The sequence below is a fragment of the Camellia sinensis genome, chromosome 9, assembly GCF_055761805.1.
Source record: "Camellia sinensis isolate YWXY chromosome 9, ASM5576180v1, whole genome shotgun sequence".
In the NCBI taxonomy this organism is placed as follows: Eukaryota; Viridiplantae; Streptophyta; class Magnoliopsida; order Ericales; family Theaceae; genus Camellia; species Camellia sinensis.
In genome coordinates, this window is record NC_138969.1 from 138,474,992 (window position 1) to 138,490,168 (window position 15,177).

Here is a 15,177-nt window from a genome sequence, read left to right on the forward strand (position 1 = left end):
GGTATTTTGAGATGTTGGGGTTGGTTTGGTAATTTTGTGAAAGTTTGGGGCTTTTGTGTTATTTTACAAAAGTTGGGGTTTTATTTATAATAAACCTAGGTGTATGTTTGGTATAGAGAAATGGAATAAATGTTGAATCATTGATGAAAATGAAACCTAAGGGTTGAAATGGTAATTATGGAAAATGACCTAGTTACATTGTTGATTAATTGAGATAATTAATTGTGAGAAATGAGGAAATGAAATGGAATTATCGAGATTGGGAATGCATACGGTTAAAGAGTGTAGTTGAATTGTTTATCACAGACCGAATTGAAATGTTGATTGAATATCCATTTGTGCATTTATTTTCTGTTTAGAAATAATTGCTTTGGGCTATCGGTGGAGGATAGTCGTGATTGTTGTAGACAATGCATGATGATTAGGCAAACGGAAACTAATCAATGGAGTGTGTCATGGAATTTGACGGTTAATAGAATACATTAACTATATGTATTGAGTGATTGTATATAGAACCAATGTGTTTGTATACGTTATGTGTAGAGTAGGAGATGGGGGATGTACTCCGCGGTTTAGGGGAAGATGGGGGATGTACCTCTAAACTGGATAGTGTTGGGAGAAGATAGGGGATGAACTCCGTAGATACAGCTCATATGCTTGTCTAGAGAAGTGAAGGTAGAGCTCATATGCTTATCTTTGTGAAGTGTGGATACAGCTTATATGCTTATCTGTGAATGTGGGATATTGTCGATATACATATCTATTGAGAACGTGGATATAGCTTATATGCTTATCTGTGAATGTGGGATATACTTTTATACATATCTGTTGAAATGATGATAGAGCTAACATGCTTATCTGTTGAAAAAGGGGAAATGAAAAGTAACTTGGACTCATAAGTCGTATGACATAAATTTGTGATTTATGTGAATGTATCAGTGTTGGCCATCTATCAATTGCTAATCTTTTAGTCATTGTTCATGGTTGGTTTAGTATATTTCTGCTGGGCTGTGGCTCACCCTATATGGGAATATCATTTTCAGGTACAGGTAGCATGCCACCTCCAAGGACATAGCTTGGGAGGCTAGTGGCGGACATACTTTTGTCGTTTTATTTTTGATGTATTACATGTAAATTCAAGCCAAGGGCTAAATATGTAAATGAGTTAGTACTCTTTTGTTGTAACCAAGTGTTAACTTGGAAAGCTGTAAGCCCGTAGGGCAATTTGCTTTTGTTGTTAACATGTAATACTTTTGTAATGGAACTCTGATAAATAGAAGAATGTGGTTATTTCATATGTCAATGAATGTCTTATTTGATGGGTTTGATGTTATTATTTTGAGGGCGTTACAAGAAGAATCGATCGTTTGCAGCGAAGAAACAACACAAAAATCTGGAAAAAAAAAATGAAAGAAAGAGGATAAAGAATCAAAGAAGAAAATGGGAAAGAATCGAAGATGAACTTACCTCTTCAATCGCACCTTCGAAGGAGAGAATCAATCAGCAGCACCTTCGATTAAACCTTTCAATCACACCTTCGAAGTGTTTTTCAGACTCTCCTGGGAGTATTTCTGGAAGGAGATGATCAAATAGACATGGAACCCTAGCACCTTCGAAGTTCTTCAGTCTTGGAGTAAATTGAAATGAGAGATATGGAAGGAGCTGCGATGATCGAATGATAGAGAGAATAACGAACTCTAATTTTATTTGGTTTCATGTTTTATTTATTACAAAAAAACCCCAGATTTTTATAATTCTTTAAAATAGACACAAAAAATTGCTCCGATACCCTTTAATTTATAAAAAATCTCATTTTTTACCCCAGAGTACCCAAAGTCGTACCCATGGCATACCCATTAGTGTATTGACCGTATAAAACGTACCCGGTGCATTTTTGGCGTACTCGATACACATGCAGCCGTACCGGTACACGTATCGGGAAGTACCCAGTACTTGTACAACAACATTTTTGGAGTATCCGTGCTTGATAGTGATTGACTTTTGGCAAAGGATAGAATTTGAATTGGTTTTTATCTTTGTTGTGAAGAACTGGATTAAAAGATTATAACATGGCAGAATAATTCAAAGTACCGTAATCACATTATTCTTTAGCAAACCAAAATAACCTTGGTACAGCAGCAAGTAATATTAAAAAATGAAAACTAGGTTAACTAAATATTTCTATTTGCACTAAATTCTCTAAATTCAAGACAACATAGTTTTCTTCTGCTAACAGTAGACAACCAACAACACTTGATACATTATATTGATCTCAACTCTTAAAGGCCTCAAAACCATAGACTTACTGTATAACTTTGTTCATCACTATAGTATGAGTTATAGATAAATAAAAATCACCTAAATAAACTGACGCAAACTTAGCAAAGACCATAATATCATTATCAGATATGTAATTCATATGTGATTTAATGGAGCATGTCTAATCATGATATTATCAATTAGAAGAGGGAAAAAAATCAAATTTTTTCAAAAGAAATCAATTTCTACCTACTGGTATTGCTCATCCGAACCTTCAACTTGGACTAGGACCATGGAGCCATGCACGGGCATCTGAAAAGAGGCATAACTTCCACATCTACGAATCAAATTCACCAAAACACACTGAAAGAAAGAAAGAAATAAATAAAAAATCAACAAAATCAAAAACTTGTGATGAAGTATGCAGACAAGTAACATTCAGATCGAAATCGATTGGATGATTGGAATTGGAAAGCCATGGCTTCGCATGCTCAATGCAGGGGATGTGTAACGAATCCATCGATCCAAACTCTATGGCTTTAATCCAAACCCTAGGAGCAGATTAAGATCGTAAAATAAGAAGAAAAGAAGGAAGAGAAGAAACAAAGAGAGAGGGGCTTCTGAGAGCGAGTTCTTCAATGGGGAATCAAGATCTGCAACTCTAAGGAGGAATTATCTAGGAGAGAGAGAGAGTACCTTCATGACGTTCAAATATATCGACGGGTTTGATGGATAATACAATTTTGTGGATGGATCGGTCAAAATCAAAACTTAAATACAATAGATACATAACTATATGAATCGAAATCAGTTAAAAACTTCAATCGGTAAAGAAAGCAAGCATAATGTCGAAGAAATCTACAGAAAATTGAATGAAGATTACGATATATATACATAACTATATCTACATGTATCGAAATCAGTCAAAAACTTCAATCGGAAACGGACAGAGAATAACCTAAATGTCGATGAGAGGCAAGGCTATGGTGAGCTGCGGTAGCGATGTTCAACGATGGAAGATTGACGGACACTGTGGACGTGTGCGATATTGAGATGAGGGGTGGTAGTGATTGATTCTGTGTGTGTGTGTGTGTGTGTGTTAGAGCAAGAGAGAGAAAGAACCGTCTGAAGACTAATAGATTTGGGAAAAAACTTAGGCGCCAATATGAAATATTTCCCACTAAAATTTTGAACACATTTGCCGACTAAATTTTAGTCGTTGAAGATAGGTTACCAAAGATATAAAAAAAAAAAAAAAAAAAAAAAAAAAAAAAAAAAAAAAATTATTTTTCATTCGGCGACTAAATGGTTTTAGTCGCCAAAACTCATTATACGGCGACTAAAATATTTTTTTGTTGCTGAAAATATGTTTTTGGCAACCAATCTTTTGGTCGCCAAAGATAAAAAAAAAAAAGAAATTATTTTCTATTTGGTGACTAAATAGTTTTAGTAGCCAAAACTCAATATGCAGCGACTAAAATATTTTTTTTGTCGCCAATTCTAGTATTTTTAGCAACTAAATTTTTTTTTAGTCGCCATTAATCAATATACCCCGGCTAAAAAAATTAGTAGCTAAATATTGTACTTTTGCCAACTAAAAAAATTTTTGGTCGCCAATTCCACAACTTTTGGTGACTAAATTTTTTTTAGTCGCTAATTTTGGTCGCCAAAAGTGCATTTTGTTGTACTGAAATGAACTGAATCTGTGTACATGAAAAATGGATGCACAGATGGATATGATAAATAAAACACAATACTTTACAACATATATGGAAACCATAGAAATAAAAGAGCTAGAAAGACATGGGGTTGGGAGTTATTTACAACAATGAATTAATAGAAGACGTGGAGTTGGGAGTTATTACAACAGATGAATAAATAGAAGACATAGGATTGGAAGTTATTATAATAATGAATTGACTCAGCCAAATTAAGTTAAATCTAACAAATCATGGAATAAAAGAAAATAAATTATAAGCAACAGCCTCATAGTCCAGGAGATCATCCTTTAGAAGCTACTATGCTCTGCTTGGTTCTACTTGGAGAAATATAAGCCGACCGAATGAAAGTTTTGTTGGCCGAATGGTTTCTCTGCTGGCCAGATAAATAATCCGAGGGAAAATTTGTTTTGTGCAACAAAGCTAAAACAGAACAATAACAACTTCTAAAAGGATTCTCATCCTTTCTACCTCTTTCTCTTACAAATACACTCAAGAAAGAGGTAGAGGGGCCTAACCCATAACTAGTAACACAAAAAGCCACTAATAACATGATATTTACAACAATTCATCAAATGAAATAGAAATTGAGGTTGAAAGAAATTCAAACCCAAGAAATGAATGGAAACATCCAATCATCTCTTTGTAAATAGGGGCAAATTAATACCCAAATTCATGCTATTTATAGGACAGAGTAGATTAATGTCCATTATTTCTTGGTGAGAGCCTTGCATTGAAAGTAAGAGATTCATCAAAGAATGTTAAAAACTCCTCTTCTCCCCATGGAATAAGGATGTTTCTATCCCTTTCCATCTTCAAGATATATTGAGAATCGAGTTCTTAACATTTTTGACCAAAAACCTCGTACTTTACTTCCAAATGAACAATAAAATGAAAGTCCACAACTCTTCCAACACCAAATCCTAAGACTCACCCAACTAGCTCCATGCCACAACCACAACTACTTATTGGAATTGAAGCATATGAATCAACATGCATGGATGATTAGACAGATAGTGAGAAAGTGAGTGAAAAAGAATGAAATTGAACTACATAATCAAACTTGTGAATGAGTGGCTACTTTCTAACTCCCAACCACATCCACAAGGTTTCATTTTATATATCCATATATACAAGAACAATGGGTTAAAACCATGTAAATCAAGGACAAGCATGCAAAAGTACAAGAAAATGAAGGGGACAATAAACTCAATGTATGGGTGGCTATATCCTAGATCTCCCCACATCCATGAGTACTCATCACATGATTTACAACAAGTTAACAATGAAATATAGAGCTTATAGATGAAGAAAGAAACCTCTTGGAAGAAGGTGAGCTTATTGGTTGTCAAACCCCTTTCTTAGCACCCTTAAGATCTCTTAGTATATCTTAGGATCTTCAGCAAGAAGCTTAAAGTTAAGCTCTAATAGTGTTTGAAAAATGGAGGTTGGAGAAGAGGTAGGGTGATGAGCTCTCAAAAACAAGTCTCTTGACCTTTGAAAATTTTGTAACACTAGAGAAAGAAGTTTTGTCATGTATTTGTAAACTTTAGGGGTCAAAATATCTAAGATATTTGTAGAAAAATCACAAACACACACACACACACATACACACAAACAAAACAAAAAAAAAACAAAAAACAAAAGTCAAAATTATCGAAAATGCTCTGCACCTGAACATTTCAGCCAGCCGTACCATTATTCATCCAACCGACTATATTTTTCATCCGGCCATGGTTGTTGTATGGCCAGATGAAAATATACCCTCAGATCAATAGGGTAAATCTAGAATGATTTGAAAGGAGAAACAAGTGTTTCGAAGGATTTCACAAGCTAGCAATGAAATATAGAGCTTATAGATGAAGAAAGAAAGAGTGAAGATAAAAAACATTCAAAGCTTTACCTCTTGGAAGAGGGTGAGTTTCTTGGTTGTCAAACCCCTTTCTTAGCGCCCTCAAGATCTATTAGTATGGCTTAGGATCTTTAGCAAGACCCTTAAAGTTAAGCTCTAAGAGTGTTTGAAAAATGGAGGTTGGAGGAGAGGTAGGGTGATGAGCTCTCAAAAACAAGTCTCTTGACCTTTGAAAATTTGATAACCCTTGAGAAAGAAGTTTGGTCATGTATTTGTAGACTTTAGGGGTCAAAATATCTAGGATATTTGTAGAAAATTCACAAAAAAAAAAAGAAGTCAAGATTATCGAAAATGCTCTGTACCCGAACATTTCAGCAAGCCGTACCATTATTCATCCGGTCGACTATATTTTTCATCCAGCTATGAGTTGTTGCATGGCTAGATGAAAAATATACCGTTAGATCAATAGGGTAAATCTAGCATGATTTAAAAGGAGAAACAAATATTTCAGAGGATTTTACCATTTCTATTCATTCCCACTACATTCTTTGTTCAATCTACTCAAAAAGATAATTTTATAGTTTGAAAAGGCAAGTCTCGGGACATTATAGAAATGTTTGGAACTGCGCAACTAAATGTATTTTGAAAAAGGTAATTTGGTCTAAAATGTTTTGGCCAAAAAGGGTGTAAGGTTGGAATTAAAGCCTGAGTTTGAACTTCTTGTTGAGGAATTCGCAAGATTAGCACATCTTGACTTTCATCATCGGGTGTTCGGAAAAAAATGCGCTAGTTAAAATGGGATGTCTACAAGGACCTATGACCACTATGGTCACAGTTTCACCCCTAGTGATCCCTTTCCTTGCCTCAAATTCCCCACTGCAACCCCCTTAACCCCTAACCAACTACTTTTCCAAGACTGCCAACCAATGTTTTACTGTTGAGCAAACTAGAAAAAAGAACCGGGTCAAGGGTCAGTGGTTCAACTGTTGTGTTAACCAAAATTAAATCATGATGTCATAATTACATTAAATAAATATTAATAATTATGCATAAATAAAATATAGCTATTAAAATTTTAAAAAAATACTTGTGTTATCAATTTAATTTTAATTCAAGATTTAAAATTTTAATAACATAAAAAAAATGATGTAAATAATATATGTCTCCAATTACGACTCAACATTAGTTGCCTTGGTAGTAAGAGGTTATCTACTGTGTTTGAATCTCATGTTCAATCATCGGCAACGACATTTTTTAGCGAAGCATGAAATGTATCAACCTAGCACCGATTGATGTGAATTGTGCCTTTTTCAACCACGCATTTAAGTGGTTTTTCTAAAAAAGATAAGTTATTAGAAGAGCCTGGTTTTGAGGGTTGATTCGGGTCAGAACTTGGACCCATCATCTAGACCTCCCCTCTTCAATTGTGACCTAGTTTCTCTACTGTGTGATCTAACTATCACCTGCCCATACAAGAGAAAGAGATAGAAAGAAAACCTAGCTATAAGGTTTGAACAGAAGAAAACCCATATCTAAGGTTTAAAGAGAAAAAGAAAAAGAAGAGAAAGTTGGGGGTGGAAATAGAGAGAAAGAGAAAATAGTTACAGATATGCAGCGCCAATGGGTTGAAGAGGGGCAATGGAGGTGGAGCTTGTAGGCAATTACGATGGGGAAGAGTATAGAAATGAAGTAAGTTGTTGTGGAAGTAGATGGCCTCGACAGGAGGGCGCAACGGCAAGAGGGGATTGAGAGAGGCGACGGTAACAATTTTTGACGTGGCGATAATGGCAGTAATGGTGAAGTTAGGGTTAAGGTTAGGGTTGGAATTGGAAAAAATATGGATATTTTGGATATTTGAAATTGATGGTGTACATTGAGCAAAATTCAAAATTGTGTAGCGTGTATTGAGGTAATTTGTGGTTTGTAAATAGAATTGCCCTTTTTTGTTTTTTTCAAGTTTACTCTAACATAAAATTTCATTTTACCCCATCCCTAACCTCTCTAACCCTAATTTTCTAAACTCGAACCCCACCCTCACCCCATTCCCATTCTACTAACCATCACTATTACCTCAGGTCGTTACAACCACTCCATTCCCATGTCAAACCACACCTTCTCGGGCCTTTCCTACCACCCTCAATCGACAGCTTTTCTTCTCACCTCTATAATTTCCTAACCCTTTTTGTTAACTCCCAACATCGGCCAACAAGCTCTTCCGCGACTATGGATGAGAGAGGACAACAGATAGAGAATGGTGGAGTGACCTTTGCAATGAAGAGAGTCATTAAAGGGAGGGGGTAAATAGATGTAAACACCCATTTTCACCGTCTATAATTGTTGGCCCTACTTGGAAAATGCTACCCTATGATGAACTCAACAGTGATTGGGGAACTTTTGATTTGCCATCTTAAATCCAAGATTAAATGCACTAAGATTGACTTTAGCCTATCAAAACATCCCTAACAAACCATTCTTAGCCAATTTGAACCACATTGGACCGTCAAGATTTCAATTCTTTTCTATTCTCTCTTGACTTGAACATGCTATTCTTCTTGGGAAATGTTTTTTACAAATTTTCTTACGTAAATTATCACACATACATCCAATAACTCATATTAAATAAATAGTAGAAAACCCTTACCTCAAACAAGAATATGAAGAAAAATTCACTAAAAGATTAGATGCAACTAAAAAGTTTAAAATAAATAAACTGAAATATGAAGAAAACAAAATCACTAAAAACAAACGAAAGCATTCCAAGAAGGTTTTCTTGAAGTGGATAAAACGACAACATTTCTGGAAGGTTTTCTCATCTTTTCACTCATTCCAACTTTCTGCACTTGTTTCTTTTGAAATAGATCAACATTTTCCAAAGCACAAAGTAAGAAATTGATGAAAGGACAAATTACACTAATAGTCCTTATAGTTTGGGACATGTGCCACTTTGATCCCTGACTTTTCAATTATGACACATTTGACCTTAAATTTTGAATTTTGAATTTTGTTTCAAATAAGGATAATTGAAGACCATTGCTCAATTTCAATGGCAAAGTTGTCAATTTAATAAAATATAAACTAATTTGACAAAAATAAATGTCAAAAAAAATATTTTTGAATTTTTAAAAAATTATGTCTACCCACCAAAGATAAAATTATGTAAAATTGATAAATCTTTTATGTATTTATTTATTTATTTATTTATTTATTTTATCAAATTAAATTTTATTATGTGTTTGGATGATGATCATGTAATGGGTGGTTGTTGGACTTTTAATGTGTAAATGATATATTTAATATATGAAATGTTTTTAGTTTTGGATTTTTTGATCTAATGGATTGGTTTAATAATGATATCAAAGGTATCACCATATTTGACTTTTGAAAAAATAGAAACTAATTTAATTGAAGTAAAAATAATCACCCATTACATGATCATTATCCAAACACTTAATAAAAATTAATTTGGTAGAAAACATAAATAAATAAATGTGTAAGATAATGCTTATCCTCCATGCAGAGTCCTCCTAGGATTCATACTCCTGAAAGATAATGCTTATCCTTCAACACACCCCTCACTGCTTAAACCAAGTGAGATGGTTGTATCATGGCCGAACTCCAATATGACCGAAGTAAACACGACTAAGCATAGCCGTAGAATGAGCCGACCTAGTTCTTCCTTTTACTTCTCTTACGTCGGCTTCTCATGCACTGTACATGGCACAGTTTAGACCGAACTAACGATTCGCGACCGGTATAACTCCAAGACCGGTCTAACTTCAAGTTGCTTCCGGACCGAAGTAACTTTACACGTATCTTGGGCCGGAGTAATTCTGTACCTCTCTTAGGCCGGAGTAACTTTTACGGCCTTTTTTACTCAGCCCTTTGTATTGTGGGCCACTATGACCATCTTATAGCTCGGCCCAATTTTCACCAAAATTACCTTCTCAATTGCCCCTTAATTCCATCTACACAGCATGATTGGGATTACCTGCCTATCAGCTGAGCTGAAGTTTTCAAGCCTTTCCACCCGAGCTAAAAAACCCTTTAGCCTCTCCAACCGGGCTAAAAGGTCTTTAGCCTTCCAGCCGAGCTTATTTCACTCCGGGCTCTGCTTGTCCGGTCAAAACGTCTCTTCAATCACAGCGACTGTAACGCTTCCCATTCTAATCACACGTGGCACGCTCTGATTGACTAAGGACGGCTGTCACGCCGTCTTCGTACTTCGTGAAATTTGAACAGTCCCGCCTAAACTTTCTCCTTTCGTCCTTTTCACAAAACAACCTTCTCATCTTTGGCTCTACCACATTTTTTCTTATTTCCCTCATTGTTTCTTTCAAGCTCCATTGCTCTCCAACTTTTACAACTGTGAAGCTTTGTTACGTGTGCTTCTTTTACTGCCGTTGCTTCCATCTCCAGGTCTTCTTCTTCAATCTGGTAAGCAAATCCATTTTTCTTACTCTATTTTGCTCTCGTATCTGTATATTTTATTTTGTGTGCTTTTTGCAAACACTTTTTCTGTCTTGCTTTGCTCTGTACTTCTATAGAAAAAACTTAACAGTAGAACATATAAGTATATGTAATATCCTATAGAAAGCTAGCTTTTGATCCAGAATCATGATGCAACCGAACTAGGATACTGTTTAAGCTAGGCAAAACTCTAGTCATCTTACAACCGAACTAACACTTCATATTTATGTCAGTAGCTTTGAATAAGTCAAACCACTTCTTGGTAGCCCTTAACCGAGGTAACCAACCGAATTAGGTTTGCACTTAGTATACTGAGATACCTGAACTCCAACCGATTTAGGTCTTTGGGGCCAAACCAGCTTTCTTAGTTTTTTAGACCGAACTCAGAAAGCTGCCCCTAGACGATGAACCAGTTTAACAAAATCGTTTCCACAACCAGTACGCCGAGACGCTTGCCAAGGTCTGGCTAATAAAAACCCTGCTCAAACCGAGCTACCAATCACCTTGCAGAAACTGAGATAGAACCTGTAGTATCCACAAAGCCGAAGTAGGGCTCCTATATTTTTTTACTTTTATTTTGTAGCACGGTCCAATGATCTGTGCTTAACCCCTCTGTTTGCTACCTTGCAAACTTAGGTTGCCCAGGCACTCCTCTGCGCGCTCAACCGAGCTACTGAGCACAATTTTTGCACCGATCTAATTTATTCGTAAATTATACAATAAATGGGTAAGTATAGGTATTTAGTAAATACTCCAGGCGGCCTAGCCGAATTCAGAAAAGACTACAATATACCCGATGACGTCCACCTGATTTTGGCCAAAAAAGATGTCATTCCTTGGGGTAATGAAGGCTTTGTCCCCTTCACCCTCTTATCCATAATTGAAACCGGACTACGGTTTCCAGTCCAACCTTTAATTTGCGAGTTTCTTAGGCAAACTAGACTGTGCCCTACCCAACTATCCACCAATTCCTACCGCATCATAATGGGAATAGCCGAACTGAACCGCCAAGCCGGAGTAAACCTTGGCCTGGCCGAAATCTTCCACCAATACTCCATTGGTTCAAAAGAAGATGGGTGGGTCTATTATTTAAGAATACGTCGTTGCCGAGAGAAGATAATAAAACATACACCGGATAAGGACTTGAATGACGACGATTTTTTCTGGGTGTCTAGGAATTTTGAGGATCATCAAGCCCAGATTCCTGGCTGACGTATAAACTAGAAAAAAGGAGAACTTGGTAAATTTACTTCGGTTTTCTTGCTTGCTATTTTATATTTCGGTTTGTCAATCTTTCAGCCGAACTAACAGTTGTCTTCTTTCGCAGATTCTGCCCACCTGCATTCTTTATACAGCTACCCAAATCTAGCGACTTTGCGCGCCGCACTACGGTATCCAGAACGTAGTTGGGAAAAACTGCTTAAGTTCGAGCCGACCTACAGATACAGTGGTCGCCGAAAAGCCAGAGTGATTGATTTTCTTCTTGAAGAGGCCCCAAAGCCGGACCCAACCTTGCCAGAGATCAAACTAATCCCACTAACAGCTGAAGAGGAGATGGCTAAAAAGAACAGAGTAAGGGCCCTTCTAACCGAAACAAACAGGCCCGAAGTACCGCCACCAAGCCAAACGCAGCCTGCCGTTGTGGCCCTCCTTTCTCAACAGCCTTCTTCATCCCGCCCCTCCAAGCGCACCCGATCTACCCCGACCGAACAACAACTTGTGGATGAGGACGAATCCATCCCTCCACCAAGTCCTCAACCCATCCTTCAACCGGAGCAATCTGACCGAGCTGACTCCTCAAAATGGGCTCCAGTTCTCTCCTTTCAAAACCGAAATATCGAGGAAAGTGACTCGGTTGTTGCTGAGAAGGACCACTTAATGGCTTTTAACCTAGCCAAGAGTGTTTGCCTTCCAAAAGATATGGAGCACCACAACAAGCAACTCAACACTGAACTGAAGGCCATCCGGTCATCAACAAAGTCAATGATCCTGGTAAGTGGCTCTCCCTTTTCTGTCTAATTTTTCCCAACTGTTAGTCCGGCTGAAGAGAGTTACTATTCTTTTGCAGGCCATTCAGAAGAACAATATTGCACATAAAAAGGTGCTGGAGCTCCGCAAGACAACAAGGCATGCCATGGCAGACGCCGAGGCAAAGACAGCCAAACTTAAGAATGCCAAGAAGCGGATAGCCGAGCTACAGTTTGAGAACGGTCGCTTGACCGGACTTGTTAGCTCGGCTGAAGTAGAAAAATAAAAAATTGCAATAACGGTGAAGGATAAATATTTGCGCGAGTTGGCCAAACTTGAAGGCAAAAAAGACGCCGAAATAGCCGATCTGAAGAAAAAGATCAGTGATGCCAATGCCCAAGGTTTTAAAGAAGCGGAGGGCCTCTACATTCCGCAATGCGAGGGGGCGAAAGACTTGTTCTTCAAGTGTGGCTGGAGGAGTGCTGTGGAACAGCTCGGCTGTGGTCCTGAAACCGAGGTCTACAATGCTCCACAGTACTGCATTCTGGCCTCACTTGCGGAATATGCAGCTTCGGTCCAGGAACAATTTTTGCAGGATTCAGATGATTCAGACGATGAGAACGAACAAACTGTTATTCCGGTAGTCAACGCGCAAGTTAACGATCAATCAGCTCGGTTGGAGATAACGGTGGAAGACCTGACTGTTGAGCCATCGACTGATATCGTTCTGCCAGTTGCTACTGAGACGGATGTTCCATCTGCAATCGGAGTTCTAGTTGACATTGATGCCGAAATCGAAGACCTTTTTTTCTTGATTTTGTACTTTTTCTTTTTTTGCTACTTCTTTACTCTTGTAACCGGGCTACAGCCCCTCCTTTGTATTTGCTTTCTGATGAATGGAAATTTTCATTAACTCTTGCTTCGGTTGATGTATATGTTTGTGGTTGCAATGATTTCTCCATGATCTTTTATACTTTCAACTGTTATCTCGGTTTTAGCTGGTCAATCTAACTACACTTACCAGCCAACCACTCCATAGCCGACATAATTACTTCGGCTGAGGAGTACTCAGAGTTGGTTTATTCCAGCCAACCACTCTTCAGCCATACCCTTACTTCTGCTGAAGAGTACAAAGAGGTGGTTTCATCCAGCCAACCACTCTTCAGCCATACCCTTACTTCGGCTGAAGAGTACAAAGAGTTGGTTTAATCCAGCCAACTTTCAGCCATACCCTTATTTTGGCTGAAGAGCACTAAGAGTTGGTTTAATCCAGCCAACCACTCTTCAGCCATACCCATACTTCGGCTGAAGAGTACAAAGAGTTGGTTTAATCCAGCCAACCATTCTTCAGCCATATCCATACTTCGGCTGAAGAGTACACAGAGTTGGTTTAATCCAGCCAACCACTCTTCAGCCATACCCTTACTTTGGCTGAAGAGCACTAAGAATTGGTTTAATCCAGCCAACCACTCTTCAGCCATGCCCATACTTCGGCTGAAGAGTACAAAGAGTTGGTTTAATCCAGCCATACCTATACTTCGGCTGAAGAGTACACAGAGTTGGTTTAATCCAGCCAACCACTCTTCAGCTATACCCTTACTTTGGCTGAAGAGTACTAAGAGTTGGTTTAATCCAGCCAACCACTCTTCAGCCATACCCATACTTCGGCTGAAGAGTACTAAGAGTTGGTTTAATCCAGCCAACCACTCTTCAACCATACCCATACTTCGGCTGAAGAGTACAAAGAGTTGGTTTAATCCAGCCAACCACTCTTCAGCCATACCCATACTTCGGCTGAAGAGTACAAAGAGTTGGTTTAATCCAGCCAACTTTCAGCCATAACCTTATTTTGGCTGAAGAGCACTAAGAGTTGGTTTAATCCAGCCAACCACTCTTCAGCCATACCCATACTTCGGCTGAAGAGTACAAAGAGTTGGTTTAATCCAGCCAATCATTCTTCAGCCATACCCATACTTCGGCTGAAGAGTACACAGAGTTGGTTTAATCCAGCCAACCACTCTTCAGCCATACCCTTACTTTGGCTGAAGAGCACTAAGAATTGGTTTAATCCAGCCAACCACTCTTCAGCCATACCCATACTTTGGCTGAAGAGTACAAAGAGTTGGTTTAATCCAGCCAACCACTCTTCAGCCATACCTATACTTTGGCTGAAGAGTACAAAGAGTTGGTTTAATCCAGCCAACCTCTAAGTTAGTTTTTCCAGCAAACTTAGAATAATGTTTGGTTATTCTGACCAAACGTCCTGCAGCCTGGATCCTTATCCTGGGCTTAGGAAAGGTGTTGGTTTAATCCAGTCAACCTCTAGGTTAGTTTTTTCAGCCAACTTAGAATAATGTTTGGTTATTCCGACCAAACGTCCTGCAGCCTGGATCCTTATCCTGGGCTTAGGAGGGATGTTGGTTTATTCCAGCCAACCTCTAAGTTAGTTTTTCCAACCAACTTAGAATAATGTTTGGTTATTCCGACCAAACGTCCTGCAGCCTGGATCCTTATCCTGGGCTTAGGAGGGATGTTGGTTTATTCCAGCCAACCTCTAAGTTAGTTTTTCCAGCCAACTTAGAATAAAATGTTCGGTTATTCCGACCAAACGTCCTGCAGCCTGGATCCTTATCCTGGGCTTAGGAGGAGTGTTGGTTTATTCTAGCCAACCTCTAAGTTAGTTTTTCCAGCCAACTTAGAATAAAATGTTCGCAATGTACCTAAACTTTACTAAAGCTAACTTTTACAGAGAACAACTCATGCTGAAAAGAATCGCTTGTTTTATTGAGGAAAGAAAAAATTGCACATGTTTGAAAGAGAAAAGCTAAAAGTAAAATAACTTGAGATTGGTCGTGTTCCATGGCCTAGGGATTGCTTTGCCGTCCTTGTCTTCTAGGTGGTATGCCCCTTTGC